This window comes from Lepidochelys kempii, chromosome 4 (assembly GCF_965140265.1).
Source record: "Lepidochelys kempii isolate rLepKem1 chromosome 4, rLepKem1.hap2, whole genome shotgun sequence".
In the NCBI taxonomy this organism is placed as follows: Eukaryota; Metazoa; Chordata; order Testudines; family Cheloniidae; genus Lepidochelys; species Lepidochelys kempii.
The window spans coordinates 79,872,931-79,884,814 of NC_133259.1; the positions used below are offsets into that span (position 1 = coordinate 79,872,931).

At 48.0% G+C, this 11,884-nt stretch overlaps 1 protein-coding gene across 2 annotated transcripts in view; it reads right to left on the bottom strand.

Annotated features, from left to right (window-relative positions):
- The window catches only part of CFAP97 (cilia and flagella associated protein 97), a 50,625-nt gene extending 39,688 nt beyond the window's left edge, over positions 1-10,937 (bottom strand). The window contains exon 1 of one of the 2 annotated variants that reach the window (XM_073341799.1): positions 10,708-10,937. The gene's annotated coding sequence lies outside the window, so the exon portion shown is untranslated. The other variant, XM_073341800.1, reaches the window with a different exon arrangement.
- Positions 10,938-11,884: the final 947 nt, after the last annotated feature.

An 11,884-nucleotide genomic window follows, 5' to 3' on the forward strand; every position in this document is an offset into this window, starting at 1 on the left:
TTACCTCTTCCCCTTTTCAGGCACAGTCAATCAGGCACTTTGTAATCTTTACAGTATTAAAAAACAGATGTGCTGCTTTGGTCAATTTCTCTCAGTGACATTTTTGGTGCTTCACAAACCATTGTTTTAGTGGTGAGTATGACATGAAATTAAATGAGTGGAGTTTGATTCTCAGTTGGTACTTTTGTATTTTATTCCCTTGTGCATCTAGGGCACATGACATTTCTTTGAGAAGTGGGACTTGCCAAATTATTTGTAGTCAGGGATTTTTCAGGAGACTAGTACACTACATATATGTGGAAAATCTTATTATACCATCTGTAGAAAGTACAGATTTTTACTATTTCAGTTGCTAGAATATGGAATCAACAAATGAGATCATGCAGTCTTAGTAAAAGCTGTCACTGATCCCACATACCTATGCCTAACTTCTGATTTTAATAACCCTCTTATTTACACATTCAAAGAAAACATGTTTCCTGCTGTATACGCTAACAACTATCCATCTAGGAAATTCTTACCAAGCATCAATTACTTACCTAAGCCTCTGTCTTTTCAACACTTACACATATGCTTACCTTTATTAAAATAAGTAGCTCCACTGAAGTCAACAGTAAATTATGAACATAAGTTTTTGCAGGACTGGGACTCTATGGAATATCCTCAATACACTAACAACAACTGTAGGTATCCACTACCAGCTCCCAAGTTCCTTATTAATTATTTGTATTATCACAGCACCTAGTGCCCCAGTCATGGACCAGGGCTCCACTGTGCTAGGCAATATATAACACAGAAAAGACAGTGTCTTTAAAGAATGAGGACCAAAACCTTGTCCACCCTAAAGATTTCTAAAAAAAAAGTCATAATACAAACTGCATAAACGTCAAGTTTGTTTAAAAAAAAAAGAGCTGCTACCCACACTACTCCCCCTGGAGATCAGTTTGGAGATGGGTTGTAATAATAGGCCCTCTGGACATCACTGTAATATAAATATCCAATAATAAGACAAAGGTAGGATCCCCCACAAAAACAAACAAACAAACAAAAAACTTAGGTTGAAGGCACATTTTAGTGGTTTGAATAGATGTTACGTTTCAATGTTAAGTTTAAAACAAAGTTAGAAACACAAAGTGTATAAAGTATGGAAGTACACAGTTAAAGCATCTAGACTAATTTAACCAGTTCCTGGAGTTTCCTCCTACCATTTCATTTCTTTGCACATGGAGCATTGAAGCAAATGTGCATCCCCAATACCAAATGTGATTATTTACCACCATACAAACTTTCCATCTTTCGTTACAAGTGCTCCAATTTCATGATTGGGATATATGGTGTTTGTATATGTAGAGTTATTTAAGTTAAGCCCCAATGTGGACACAAGAACAAATGGATATAAATTGGCCATCAACAAATTTAGGCTTGAAATTAGATGAAGGTTTCTAGCCATCAGAGAGGTGAAGTTCTGGAACAGCCTTCCAAGGGGAGCAGTGGGGGCAAAAAAAACTAACTGGCTTCAAGACTGAGCTTGATAAGGGGACGGCATGATAGGACTGCCTACAGTGGTATGTAGCCAATCTGCGACTGCTAGCAGCAAATATCTCCAATGGCTAGTGATGGGACACTAGATGGGGTGGGCTCTGAGTTACTACAGAGAATTATTTCCCAAGTGTCTGGCTGGTTGGTCTTGCTCACATGCTCAGGGTCTAGCTGAACACCATATTGGGGGTTGGAAAGGAATTTTCCCCCAGGTCATATTGGCAGAGACCCTGAGGGTTTCCTCTGTAGCATTGGGCACAGGTCACTTGCAGGTTTAAACTAGTGTAAAATGGTGGATTCTCTGTAACTTGAAGTCTTTAAATCATGATTTGAGGACTTCCGTAAATCAGCCAGAGGTTAGGGGTTGGTAAGGTTCTGTGGCCTGAAATGTGCAGGTCAGACTGGATGATCTTGATGGTCCCTTCTGACTTTAAAGTCTATGAGTACAAGGAGACATGCTAACTTTTTCTCTAATGACACTTGAAATAAATTACCAGCACCTGGAATGATCATGTCTCATCTTGTGAAGTGTCATGCACCTCCTGTAATGCACTGAGTGCTCTCAGCACTTCTCAATATTTGGGACTTTAAACAGAGTTGGGAATGAGTCCCTTCAGTGTGCTGCTTGTCATATCAGGAATCTGTAAAATTGTTTTAAGTCTATTATGCACCACCATGAAGGCCACAGAGCAGCATAGCTACAATAGAAGATTAAAGTATTCTAGTTTTTATGGTCCTTATTAAAAAAAGAATGGATAAGGAAGTATAACTTTCTGATTTACTCAGGTCACTGCTTCGGGAAAAAGAGTAAATACTATGTTCAAAAGCTTGGTTGGTTTCTTATAAGTTTAAGCTTAACTCAGAATTTCTACTGTTTGAATTTTTGGTGGGTTTATTAAACTAAACCAATGTTCAAGAATAATACACACAAGCCACTGAACTATGCCTGTAATATTAATTTTGTGTGGGAATCTTCTTAGTTCTTTAAATAGAACTAACATGAGAGTAGGAAGCAAAGGGGGCCTTTGAAAGATGGGGGTATGTGGAGTACTGGGAAAATTACTTTGCTAATACACAGCTCAAGGTACCTTAGGAAGGAAACCAATCTCCTGTAGACCTTAGGTCCTGTACACAAAAAAGTATGGCTTTGCCTGTGTAAGTGAATCAAGGTGAGCTAGGTTAGTTAGTTTGTTTATCAGGCCAAAGCCACCTCCAAGCTTTAGGGAAACTGTTGTTTCCTACTGACACAGAAGCCCCACAGCTGAGTCCCCTGTTCTTTGCAAACAACTCTCACCACATCAGATCTCTCAAACTCACTACACCAAACATGTCCTCCAGGATATTTATCCATAAAGAGTAATATGTAAAGTATTTACAGAAAGCTTGTAACTTGTCAAAATTCATAATCATTGCAGGTAATATTTAAGGAATTATAGTGAAAGAATGCTTTATGGACTTGGAATAAAAGTTAGTCACTAGGGGCTAATGTGTCTCAGTGATGGCCCATTTGGGTAGTGAGGGAGTTGTCATCTTAGCCAGTGACATAATGCAAGGCTCAATTGTGTGGCCTTGCACAATACCAGGACTTCCAATGGAAAACAATCAGAGGCAACCGCAAACAATCAAAACCACTTGAAGGTAAAAAAGGGAACTTAGGGCTAACCCCTGTCTTGTTGTAGTCTGTGAATAGGGCGGAAAAGGCTGTTTTCAGTATAACACAGAGGAGTGAGAAGCACTCTGGATCCATTTCCTCAGGAAACCCCTTGTGGTGTGGGGATGGTTTCATGAACATTTGGATCCTGGTTCTGATGAAACCAGTCTGCTCTGCAACACACTGAACTTTGGGGGTGGGGGGTAAACCTACTTTATTGGATAGGAAAGGTAACTATTAAGTCTAGACCAAGGTTTGCATTTGGTGATTGTTTTGTATTGTTACCGTTTGTTTCCACCACTCCCTCTTGTTTCTACTTTAATCTTAATTATTTCTTAAATAAGCCTACTTTTGTTTTATTGTTAGGGCTCATAGCTGCTATGTGGTTTATAGGAGTGGTGGTTTAGGGTAACACCGGCAAAGTAGGGTACACTGCACCTTTGGAAGCAGAGGATTTGGATTTTCTGTGTGTAGTCAGTGTCAGCAGCTAGATACCACACGGGGCTCAGGTGCACCAATTGTTAACCTGCAAGGTGAATACAGGGCTGGTATAATCCCAAGGAGAGTGCATGAATGGCTAAAACGATGGCAGAATTAGGTTGCTGATACCCAATCAAGCACAAGCAAGACTCCTTCATTCTGGAGGCATGGGGTTACAATGTGATTCTCAGTCCTGGGTGCCCCAAGAAAAGTCACAGGCTTCCCTCACCCCCGTTGTGTGGACTTTCAGAAGCTTGTGAAACCCCTCCTCCCCCACAGCCCTAGGAGACCGAGCACCATCACCTCTACATGTCTTAGAAGACTCTGTGGGAAACTTCTGAATGCTCTTCCCGTTAAGCCTTAGATGGGATTACATGGCAGCCCTTCCCCAACCCTCTCTAGATCTGTCAGTCTTTTAATGAATCAAATAGGCTCAGAAGACTAAAAAAAGCCTACAAAGGGTATGTCTACACTACGGAATTAGGTCGAATTTATAGAAGTCGTTTTTTTAGAAATCGGTTTTATATATTCGAGTGTGTGTGTCCCCACAGAAAATGCTCTAAGTGCATTAAGTGCAGTAACTCGGTGGAGTGCTTCCACAGTACCGAGGCAAGCGTCGACTTCCGGAGCGTTGCACTGTGGGTAGCTATCCCACAGTTCCCGCAGTCTCTGCTGCCCATTGGAATTCTGGGTTGAGATCCCAATGCCTGATGGGGCTAAAACATTGTCGCGGGTGGTTCTGGGTACATATTGTCAGGCCCCCGTTCCCTCCCTCCCTCCGTGAAAGCAAGGGCAGACAATTGTTTCGCACCTTTTTTCCTGAGTTACCTGTGCAGATGCCATACCACGGCAAGCATGGAGCCCGCTCAGGTAACTGTCACCGTATGTCTCCTGGGTGCTGGCAGACGCGGTACTGCATTGCTACACAGTAGCAGCAACCCATTGCCTTCTGGCAGCAGACGGTACAGTACGACTGGTAGCCGTCATCGTCATGTCCGAGGTGCTCCTGACCACATCGGCCACGAGCGCCTGGACAGACATGGGCGCAGGGACTAAATTTGGAGTGACTTGACCAGGTCATTCTCTTTAGTCCTGCAGTCAGTCCTATTGAACCGTCTTATGGTGAGCAGGCAGGCGATACGGATTGCTAGCAATCCTATTGCATCATCTTCTGCCGGGCAGCCATGAGATGTGGATGGCATGCAGTCCTTCTGCACCGTCTGCTGCCAGCCAAAGATGTAAAAGATAGATGGAGTGGATCAAAACAAGAAATAGACCAGATCTGTTTTGTACTCATTTGCTTCCCCCCACACCCGTCTAGGGGACTCATTCCTCTAGGTCACACTGCAGTCACTCACAGAGAAGGTGCAGCAAGGCAAATCCAGCCATGTATCAATCAGAGGCCAGACTAACCTCCTTGTTCCAATAAGAACAATAACTTAGGTGCACCATTTCTTATTGGAACCCTCCGTGAAGTCCTGCCTGAAATACTCCTTGATGTAAAGCCACCCCCTTTGTTGATTTTAGCTCCCTGAAGCCAACCCTGTAAGCCATGTCGTCAGTCACCCCTCCCTCCGTCAGAGCAACGGCAGACAATCGTTCTGCACCTTTTTTCTGTGCGGACGCCATACCAAGGCAAGCATGGAGGCCGCTCAGCTCACTTTGGCAATTAGGAGCACATTAAACACCACACGCATTATCCAGCAGCATATGCAGCACCAGAACCTGGCAGAGCGATACCGGGCGAGGAGGCGACGTCAGCGCGATCACGTGAGTGATCAGGACATGGACACAGATTTCTCTGAAAGCATGGGCCCTGCCAATGCATGCATCATGGTGCTAATGGGGCAGGTTCATGCTGTGGAACGCCGATCCTGGGCTCGGGAAACAAGCACAGACTGGTGGGACCGCATAGTGTTGCGGGTCTGGGACAATTCCCAGTGGCTGCGAAACTTTCGCATGCATTAAGGGCACTTTCATGGAACTTTGTGACTTGCTTTCCCCTGCCCTGAAGCACATGAATACCAAGATGAGAGCAGCCCTCACAGTTGAGAAGCGAGTGGCGATAGCCCTGTGGAAGCTTGCAACGTCAGACAGCTACCGGTCAGTTGGGAATCAATTTGGAGTGAGCAAATCTACTGTTGGGGCTGCTGTGATACAAGTAGCCCACGCAATCAAAGATCTGCTGATATCAAGGGTAGTGACCCTGGGAAATGTGCAGGTCATAGTGGATGGCTTTGCTGCAATAGGATTCCCTAACTGTGGTGGGGCCATAGACGGAACCCATATCCCTATCTTGGCACCGGAGCACCAAGCCGCCGAGTACATAAACCGCAAGGGGTACTTTTCGATAGTGCTGCAAGCTCTGGTGGATCACAAGGGACATTTCAGCAACATCAACGTGGGATGGCCGGGAAAGGTACATGACGCTCGCATCTTCAGGAACTCTGGGCTGTTTCAAAAGCTGCAGGAAGGGACTTTATTCCCAGACCAGAAAATAACTGTTGGGGACGTTGAAATGCCTATATGTATCCTTGGGGACCCAGCCTACCCCTTAATGCCATGGCTCATGAAGCCGTACACAGGCAGCCTGGACAGTAGTCAGGAGCTGTTCAACTACAGGCTGAGCAAGTGCAGAATGGTGGTAGAATGTGCATTTGGACGTTTAAAGGCGCGCTGGCGCAGTTTACGGACTCGCTTAGACCTCAGCGAAACCAATATTCCCACTGTTATTACTGCTTGCTGTTTATGGCGGGGTGGGAGATTGAGGCAAGTCGCCTGGCTGCTGGTTACGTGCAGCCAGACACCAGGGCGGTTAGAAGAGCACAGGAGGGCGCGGTATGCATCAGAGAAGCTTTGAAAACCAGTTTCATGACTGGCCAGGCTACGGTGTGAAAGTTCTGTTTGTTTCTCCGTGATGAAACCCCCCGCTCCTTGGTTCACGCTACTTCCCTGCAAGCAAGTAAAGAAACAGGTACTGCAAGTCAGCTTAGCAAACACAGATTCCTACTAACATTGGAACCACTGCACTTCACTCCCATGCAGGGCACCAGACATTACTGGTGGTTTTCAGCCTCAAATTGCTCCCTCAAGGCATCCCTAATCCTTGCAGCCTCGCGCTGGCCCCCTCTAATAGCCCTGCTCTCTGGCTGTGCAAATTCAGCCTCCAGGTGTTGAATCTCAGAGGTCCATGCCTGAGTGAAGATTTCACCCTTCCCTTCACAAATATTATAGAGGGTACAGCACGCGGATATAACCGCAGGGATGCTGTGTTCGACCAAGTCCAGCTTCCCATACAGAGATCACCAGCGGCCCTTTAAACGGCCAAAAGCACACTCCACAGTCATTCGGCACCAGCTCAGCCTGTACTTGAACCGTTCCTTGCTCCTGTCAAGGCTCCCTGTGTAGGGTTTCATGAGCCATGGCATTAACACATAAGTGGGGTCTCCAAGGATCACAATGGGCATTTCGACTTCCCCCACTGTGATCCTCCTCTTTGGGAAAAAAGTCCTGGCCTGCAGCTTCCTGAACAGGCCAGTGTTCCGAAAGATGTGTGCGTCATGCACCTTTCCGGGCCAGCCTGCGTTACTGTCAATGAAACACCCACAGTGATCCACAAGTGCCTGGAGAACCATATAGAAATACCCATTCCGATTAATGTACTTGAAGGCTAACTGGGGTGGTGCCAGAATAGGAATATGAGTCCCATCTATTGCCCCTCCACAGTTAGGGAAACCCATTTGTGCAAAGCCATCCACAATGTCCTGCACGTTACCCAGAGTCGCGGTTCTTCTGAGCAGGATGCGATTAATGGCCCTGCAAACTTGCATCAACACAAGTCCAACAGTCGACTTTCCCACTCTAAACTGGTTCGCGACTGATCGGTAACTGTCTGGAGTTGCCAGCTTCCAGAGTGCAATAGCCACCCACTTCTCCACCATAAGGGCAATTCTTAAACTCGTCCCCTTGCGCCGCAGGGTGGGGGCGAGCTCCTCACACAGTCCCATGAAAGTGGCTTTTCTCATCCGAAAGTTCTGCAGCCACTGCTCGTCATCCCAGACTTGCATGACGATGTGATCCCACCACTCAGTGCTTGCTTCCTGAGCCCAAAAGTGGCGTTCCACAGTGCTGAGCATGTCCGCGAATGCCACAAGCAATCTTGTGTCGTACCCGTTACACGACTCAATACCATCGTCGGACTCCTCACTGTCACTTTGGATCTTAAGGAATAGCTCGACTGACAAACATGACGTGCTGACGAGATTCGTCAGTATACTCCTGAGCAGTTCGGGCTCCATTTCCCAGAGACCGAAACGGAACACAGATCACGCTACACAGAAACCGTTGAAAGATGGCGCCAAATGTGGACAGAAACACAGGGATTGCTGGGATGCGAAGCGATGCATCACGGGGCGTTGGGACAGGACCCAGAATGCCCCGCATCCCACACTCCCTTCCCACAACCCACAACACCAGAATGGGAAGAGGTGCTCTGTGGGATATCTGCCCATAATGCACCTCTCCCAATGCCACTGCAAGTGCCACAAATGTGGCCACGAGAGTGCGCTGGCAGGTGGCAATGTGGACAGACTCCAGCGCTTTCCCTACTCAGCTGTACAAAGGCGGGTTTAACTCACAGCGCTGTACATCTCCAAGTGTAGCCAAGGCCCTAGCTAATGTTGTGATGTGGATTGTCTGACACAAAGGATTAACAGTTCTGTGATTAGCCCTTTACATGTTACCATTAAGCCAGTTTCAGCAAAACTCTGGATATAAACTGGCCATCAGGAAGTTTAGACTTGGAAATTAGACAAAGGTTTCTAACCATCAGAGGAGTGAAGTTCTGGAATAGCCTTCCAAGGGAAGCAGTGGGGGCAAAAGATCTATTTGGCTTCAAGATTAAACTCGATAAGTTTATGGAGGAGACGGTATGATGGGATAACATGATTTTGGCAATTAACTGATCTTTAACTATTCATGGTAAATAGGCCCAATGGCCTGTGAGGGATGTTAGATGGGGTGGGAAATGAGTTACTAGAGAGAATTCTTTCCTGGGTATGTGGCTGGTGAATCTTGCTCACATGCTCAGGGTTCAGCTGATCGCCATATTTGGGGTCAGGAAGGAATTTTCCTCCAGGGCAGACTGGAAGAGGTCCTGGGGGTTTTTCGCCTTCCTCTATAGCATGGGGCACAGGTCACTTGCTGGAGGATTCTCAGCACCTTGAAGTCTTTAAACCATGATTTGAGGACTTCAATAGCTCAGACATAGGTGAGAGGTTTATCGCAAGAGCGGGTGGGTGAGATTCTGTGGCCTGCATTGTGCAGGAGGTCAGACTAGATGATCATAATGGTCCCTTCTGACCTTAATATCTAGGAGTCTATGAGCACCATACTGAAGAGGAAAACTTCTAGCAAGGCTTACGTGCTATTACGCAACGTGCCATTGAACAGTTATTGTGCGGATGCAAACCATGTTGACTATATTTAAATCATAATTGCTTCTTTAACAGGCTTTCAGAATGTATAGACAATACTTCATATGTGTGGTATGCACTGCTGTATATTATGTAATATCCCCTGAGATGCCCAACAATACTTATCTAAGATCACAAATTGTATTGTTCTTCTTTATTTTGTTTGGTGCAAAAAGAGTATACATACTTTCAATGTATACAGAGTTTGAGCAAGTTGCACCTTACTTAAAGGGGTTTACAGATCCCACACAAAACTTGAGTAGTTAAGTTGTTATACAGATTTGTATTACTACTGATAACAGCAAAGAAGACAGAATTATGTAAAACAAAGGGCTAGAATTATTTAATTCCAAGGAAGTCAGAGGAAGACACTTAAGAAACATTGGCCAAACATATAACATTATTGAGATCGTATAATTCACCAGGAGTAAGTCATTCATAAGTATTATGCTACAATTGTGTTCTAGTTTGCTGAGTTAAGACATTTTTGCCAAATGTGTAATACTTAGACCCAATGACCAAGCTCCATTACATATAAGCAGCTTACAAAATATTTTACTAAGTGCTATTAAAATGTCACTCTTCTGTATTTCCTATCCTATCACTCCCATCTCTTTTTCTAGCCCAATTAATTCCGCAATACTGCAATCCAGTGGTTGACACAAAACAATCCACTATCACACAAGCAATCCTGTTACAGATATTAAATTGAGGTACCACTAAATGAATAAGGTAGTTGGAAGACACGTTATCTAAAGGAAAGGGCTTTGATTTCCATACAAATACCTTGCTAATCAACACAGATGGGGAAGGGGAGACACAGAAAGTTGGTAAATATGGATATTTAATTGAAACCTGATTTAATTCAGGTTTTCAAGGCAAGCAGAAACTCTCCAAATATAGCTCAACCAACCTCCACACTAAACAGACACCTACATAAGTGTCACTCAGGCAGGGACTCAAGAAGCAAACCAATAAAATCCTTGTGGAGGGTGCAGGGGGAAGCAACCTCACTAAAATATAATACAAAATGTATAATTAAAATCTCCCGTTTTCCAAGGCTTGCTAATTACACGGTGCCTTTGCCTGTCGGGCCGCTGCCCTCTCGGGGATGCTGGAGGAGAGCACAGCCTGCAGCTATGGCTCGCCCCAGGGAGGGCATGCCCACCCGGAGGGACAGCCTGTGTGCATGAGGCCGAGGACAGGGGGAGGCTGGGACCCGGGGAGAGGGAGGAGGCGGAGCGCAGACAGGCGTGGGCCCCCGGGGAAACCTCGCGGGGGCTCTAGCCGCGGGCATCGGCGAGGATGCTCAGGGGAGGGGGGCGCACAGGCGGCAGGTTTACCATCCCACACCGCCGCTAGGGCCGCCCCCTTTCCGGGCAGGGCAGCCCCGCCGCCTCCGGGAGCCTGACGCCAGGGTGCCCCGGGCAGCGGCTACGCTCCCATCGCCCTTACCCCGGGGCTGAGCTTTGCTGTGGGCACAGCAGGAGCCTCCCGTAGCGCCGGGCGGACGGTGCCCAGCAGCCTCCTCCCCCGGCCCGGGCCCCGCGGGCGGAAACTCACGGAGATGGCTGCGCCGCAGCAGCTCGGCTCTGGGCCCCCGCGCCTTCCGCCCAGGCGCCAGCAACAAGCCCAGCCCCTGCGTCGCCGCGGAGCGGGTGGAGCTCCCGCTCTCTGGGCGCCAGGGGGCGGCCTGGAGCCCCCTTATCGCTACCTCGGGGGTGGGGGGAGCGAGGACCGCTAGGGCAGAGCAGCCCCGCCCTTGGCAACGCGTTGCCAAGCCGGCTCGCAGGCGCCCTGCCGGGGGAGGGGAGGGGAGCGGAGCGGAGGGCCTGGCCGCTGGGGGCGCTCGCGGGGACTGGCGCTATGTAAACGCTGCGTGGCCGTAGTGCGGGACCAGACCGGGCAATGCGGCCTGTGCGCCAACTCTCCCAGAGCACAAAATGGAACACCCTAGCCCCGCCCCTTCCCCGAGGCCACGCCCTCTGCCCCGCCCCCACTCCCTACATTCCTCCCCCCTCTGTAGCTCGCTCTCCCCACCCTCCCTCTCTTTCACTGGGCTAGGGCAGGGGGTTGGGATGTGGAAGGGGGGCTCTGGAGTGGGGCTGGGGATGAGGGGTTTTGGGTACAGGAGAGAGCTCCAGGTTGTGGGGGGCTCAGGGCTGGGGCAGGGAGTTGGGGCTTGGGGCACAGGCTTACCTTGGGTGGCTCCCGGTCAGTGATGCAACTGCCTGTCCTGGCTTCATGCTGTGCCTTGTAATTGGCCAGCAGGTCCAGTGCCTAGGCAGGGGGGCCAGAAGTTTCCATATGCTGCTATTGCCCGCAGGCACAGCACCCCCCCCCCCTCAGCTCCCATTGGCCAGGAACAGCTCCGGTGCTTGGGGCAGGGGCAGCATGTGGAGCCCCTTGGTCCCCCCACCTAGAAGCCAGACCTGCTGGCTGCTTCCGGGGTGCAGTGCGGTACCAGGGCAGGTAGGGACTAGCCTGCCTTAGCCCCGCAGCATTGCCGACCGGCCTTTTAACAGCCTGGTCTGCGGTGCTGACTGGAGTTGCATTGATCCCTTTTTGACCAAGTGTTTCCTGTCTTCATTGAGTCTTTTTCTATTAGTGCATTGTACCATAAACTCACAGCTGATTTCACCCTTCTTCACAGTATTTTAGAATCATAGAAAGGTAGGACTGCACTAAAGGCAGGACTAAGTATTATCTAGACCATCCCTGACAGGTGTTTATCCACAGG